The sequence below is a fragment of the Tasmannia lanceolata genome, unplaced genomic scaffold (genome assembly GCF_043159265.1).
Source record: "Tasmannia lanceolata isolate RefF3 unplaced genomic scaffold, GAP_Taslan_0.1 ptg000119l, whole genome shotgun sequence".
Classification (NCBI taxonomy): domain Eukaryota; kingdom Viridiplantae; phylum Streptophyta; class Magnoliopsida; order Canellales; family Winteraceae; genus Tasmannia; species Tasmannia lanceolata.
Window position 1 is genome coordinate 467,501 of NW_027518795.1, and position 5,000 is coordinate 472,500.

Below are 5,000 nucleotides of genomic sequence, written 5' to 3' on the forward strand. Positions count from 1 at the left end.
TTGATGCGGGAGCTGCTGGCCCAAGCATGCCTAGCGTGCAAGGCCTGCGTGCAAGGCTAGTGTGCAAGGCTCGTGGGCAAGGCTAGTGCGCAAGGCTAGTGCCCAAGGTCTGTGTGCAAGGCTAGTGCCCAAGGCTAGTGAGCATGGCCTGTGTGCAAGGCTAGTGTGCAAGGCTTGTATGCAAGGCTAGTGTGCAAGGCTGGTGTGCAAGGCTTGTGGGCAAGGCTGGTGCGCAAGGCTAGTTCCCAAGGGTTGTGTGCAAGGCTAGTGCCCAAGGCAAGTGCGCAAGGCTCGTGCCCAAAGCTAGTGCGAAAGGCTTGTGTGCAAGGCTACTGCGATGGGCCAGTGCCCAAGGCTTGTGAGCAAGGCTTGTATGCATGGCTTGTGTGCAAGGCTAGCGTCCAAGGCTTGTGCGCATGGCTTGTGCGCAAGGCTTGTGTCCAAGGCTTTTGTGCAAGGCTCGTGCGCAAGGCTAGTGTGCAAGGCTTGTGCGCATTGGCAGGTAGCCCACCAGCATGCACGATCCAAATGCCACTCACGCGACAACACGGTGCCAAGCCGGGCATGGTGTGCACTCAAAACCAATCAACGGACAGAGGTCATGCGTCATGGGGGGGATCTAGCAAGGCCATGGGGAAGGTCATGGAGGACCTTGGAAGCAAGCGCAAGACGAGAGCGAATCGAACAAGGGGGCCAGGACGGGGCCTTGTGCCCATGGTCTTCGCAAGACAGCGTCCAAGGCACCCGAAAGCCCAAGGGAACCCAAACCCGGCCGACACTTGCAATCGCACATGCTCTCTGCAACACACCATCAATGCCGCCCAACGGGGCCAGCACGAGCAGTCCTCCGCGGTCCCCTGGCCCTGCGCACGTTTGTCTTCGAAACCGAGCATCAATGCCACAGAAAGTGCCGGGGCGCCAGCTGGAGCCATCATCCGCGTTGCCATGGCTCGCTTGGCCTTGGCTTGCCAGGCCCCGACACGAGCAATCGCGCATTTTCTTTGCAACCGACCATCAATGCCGCCCAACGGGGCCAGCACGAGCAGTCATCCGCGGTCCCCTGGCCCTGCGCACGTTTGTCTTTGAAACCGAGCATCAATGCCACAGAAAGTGCCGGGGCGCCAGCTGGAGCCATCATCCGACGTGCCATGGCTCGCTTGGCCTTGGCTTGCCGGGCCCCGACACGAGCAATCGCGCATTTTCTTTGCAACCGACCATCAATGCCGCCCAACGGGGCCAGCACGAGCAGTCATCCGCGGTCCCCTGGCCCTGCGCACGTTTGTCTTTGAAACCGAGCATCAATGCCACAGAAAGTGCCGGGGCGCCAGCTGGAGCCATCATCCGACGTGCCATGGCTCTGGTCCCATGGTCTTCGCAACCGAGCATTCGTGACACCCGCGGGGCCAGGACACCAACCCTTCCGACACGAGCATTCGCGCATGTTCTTTGGCCACACAACGGCGCCAGCACGAGCAAAATCATCCGCGGTGCGGTGGCCTTGCACGGCCTTTTGTCTTTGGAACCAACCATCAGTGCAACGGGAAGTGCCGGAGTCCCGGCATCCGCGGTGCCAAGTTATTGCGCCCTTGGTCTCTGCAGCGGGGCATGCCGGGCACTCCCAACCATTGCAAGCAAGCAAGCAAGCAAGAAAGAAAGTAAGTAAGTAAGTAAGTATTACATATAGGGGCGGGACATGCGGGGAGATCTGCGAAACGTGCATTACGGGGCACACGCGTACCTACCGGGGCATACCGACCCCTATTGGGGCACACGTGTGCATATCGGGGCATACCGGGCCTATCGGGGCACACGCGTACATACCGGGGCATACCGAGCCCTACTGGGGCACACGTGCGCATATCGGGGCGTACCAAGCCTATCGGGGCATACGCATGTATCCCAAGGCATACCGAGTCTATCCGGGCATACGCGTTCATACCGGGGCGTAACGGGCCTATCGGGGCATACTTGGGCATATCCGGGCAAAAAATGCCCAAAACTTGCGCAACCTTGGCAACCGTGGTCCATTCCTCTCTATATGCCTAGCCTTGCCAACCGTGGTCCATTCCTCACTATATGCCATGGCCTTGTGCCCATGGTCTTCCCAAGACAGCGTCCAAGGCCCCCGGAAGGCCAAGGGAGCCCAACCCAGCAATGCCCTGCTATGGCAAGCCAAGGCCAAGCATTCCGGTGCCTATCCGGGCAAAAATGCGATTCCTCTCTATATGCCTAGCCTTGGCAACCGTGGTCCATTCCCCACCATATGCCATGGCCTTGTGCCCATGGTCTTCCCAAGACAGTGTCCAAGGCGCCCGGAAGGCCAAGGGAGCCCAACCCAGCAATGCCCTGCTTTGGCAAGCCAAGGCCAAGCATTCCGGTGCCTAACCTTGGCAACCGTGGTCCTTTCCTCACCATATGCCATGGCCTTGTGCCCATGGTCTTCGCAAGACATCGTCCAAGGCGCCCAAAAGGCCAAGAGAGCCCAACCCAGCAATGCCCTGCTAGGGCAAGCCAAGGCCAAGCATTCCGGTGCCTAACCTTGGCAACCGTGGTCCTTTCCTCACCATATGCCATGGCCTTGTGCCCATGGTCTTCGCAAGACATCGTCCAAGGCGCCCAAAAGGCCAAGGGAGCCCAACCCAGCAATGCCTTGCTAGGACAAGCCAAGGCCAAGCATTCCGGTGCCTATCCGGGCAAAAACGCCCAAAGCATGCCCATTCCTTAGCCTATCCAGGCAAAAACGCCCAAAATCTGCACATTCTAGTGCCTATCCGGGCAAAAACGCCCACCAGCATGCCACCCTCCTATAGGGTTTGCGCAACCAACCAGCCTAACCACCAGTGGCAACCAAAGGTGCTGTTAGCGACGACTTCTGAAGACGCAACGAGACGCGACGTGTTTGCGCCCAGACGCGACGAGACGATGCGGGATCTGCGCCCAAGAATGCCTAGACCCGTCGACTTGATGCGGGATCAGCTCGCCCAAGCATGCCTAGTGTGCAAGGACTGTGTGCAAGGCTAGTGTCCAAGGCTAGTGCCCAAGGCTTGTGTGCAGGGCCAGTGCCCAAGGCTTGAACGCATGGCTTGTGTGCAAGGCTAGTGTGCAAGGCTAGTGTGCAAGGCTTGTGTGCATTGCTTGAGTGCAAGGCTTGTGTGCAAGGCTTGTGTGCATTGCTTCAGTGCATGGCTTGGGTGCAGCGGTTGTGCGCAAGGCTGGTGTGCATGGCTAGCGGAGCATGGCTAGTGTGCGAGGCTGCGTGCAAGGGAAGCGTGCAGGGCGAGTGTGCGAGGCCGCTGTGCACGGCGCCAGCACTAGCGAGCCATCATCTGCGTTGCCATGGCTCGCTTGGTCTTGGCTTGCTAGGCCCGGACACGAGCAATCGCGCATTTTCTTTGCAACCGGCCATCAATGCCGCCCAACGGGGCCAGCACGAGCAATCATCAGCGGTGCCCTTGCCTCTTGCCCGTTTGTCTTTGCAACCGGCCATATCATTGCCATGGCAAGCCAAGACCAGTGTGCGAGGCCAGTGTGCATTGACGGTGCCCCCCGGGGAGCCAACACGAGCGAGGCATCCTCCGCGGTGCCGTGGCTTGTGTGTGCGTTTGTGTTGGGGGTTGGGGAGGGCATCTGGGAAGCCATGGCATGCCAAGGCCGAGCCGGTCCGGGCCTATCAGGCCAGGCGAACCCGTGCATATTGGTGGGAGGAAACTAGTGAGGCCTTGCCAACATTGCCCGAGCCTAAGCAAGCTGTGAACGGCCAAGGGGGGGGGGGGGGGGGCATCCGGCAAGCCAAGACCGAGCAGGCCCAAGCGTATCAAGCCAAGCAACGCCGTGCATATTACACGGAGGAGAGTAGCGAAGCGTAGCTAACGGCACATCCAGGTTGGACTTCTAGCCTCCGAGTCACATTTTCAAGTTTGCAGAAGGGGCGGGATTATGTTGAGGGAGGGACGAATCGATGCGACGTAGGGCTGAATCTCAGTGGATCGTGGCAGCAAGGCCACTCTGCCACTTACAATACCCTGTCGCGTATTTAAGTCGTCTGCAAAGGATTCTGCCCGCCGTTCGATAGGAATTACGCTTCAAGGCGGCCCACCACGGCTCATCCGCCGCGGAGGCTTCACCAACGACACAGGCCTATGGGGGCCGAAAGGCCCCTACTACGGGTCAGCAAACAAACGGCGGGCACAGGCGCCACTTCTTTAGCTTGGATTCTGACTTAGAGGCGTTCAGTCATAATCCGACCCAGACGCGACGAGACGATGCGGGATCTGCGCCCAACCGTGCCTACACCCGCCGACTTGATGCGGGAGCTGCTGGCCCAAGCATGCCTAGCGTGCAAGGCCTGCGTGCAAGGCTAGTGTGCAAGGCTCGTGGGCAAGGCTAGTGCGCAAGGCTAGTGCCCAAGGTCTGTGTGCAAGGCTAGTGCCCAAGGCTAGTGAGCATGGCCTGTGTGCAAGGCTAGTGTGCAAGGCTTGTATGCAAGGCTAGTGTGCAAGGCTGGTGTGCAAGGCTTGTGGGCAAGGCTGGTGCGCAAGGCTAGTTCCCAAGGGTTGTGTGCAAGGCTAGTGCCCAAGGCAAGTGCGCAAGGCTCGTGCCCAAAGCTAGTGCGCAAGGCTTGTGTGCAAGGCTACTGCGATGGGCCAGTGCCCAAGGCTTGTGAGCAAGGCTTGTATGCATGGCTTGTGTGCAAGGCTAGCGTCCAAGGCTTGTGCGCATGGCTTGTGCGCAAGGCTTGTGTCCAAGGCTTTTGTGCAAGGCTCGTGCGCAAGGCTAGTGTGCAAGGCTTGTGCGCATTGGCAGGTAGCCCACCAGCATGCACGATCCAAATGCCACTCACGCGACAACACGGTGCCAAGCCGGGCATGGTGTGCACTCAAAACCAATCAACGGACAGAGGTCATGCGTCATGGGGGGGATCTAGCAAGGCCATGGGGAAGGTCATGGAGGACCTTGGAAGCAAGCGCAAGACGAGAGCGAATCGAACAAGGGGCCAGGAC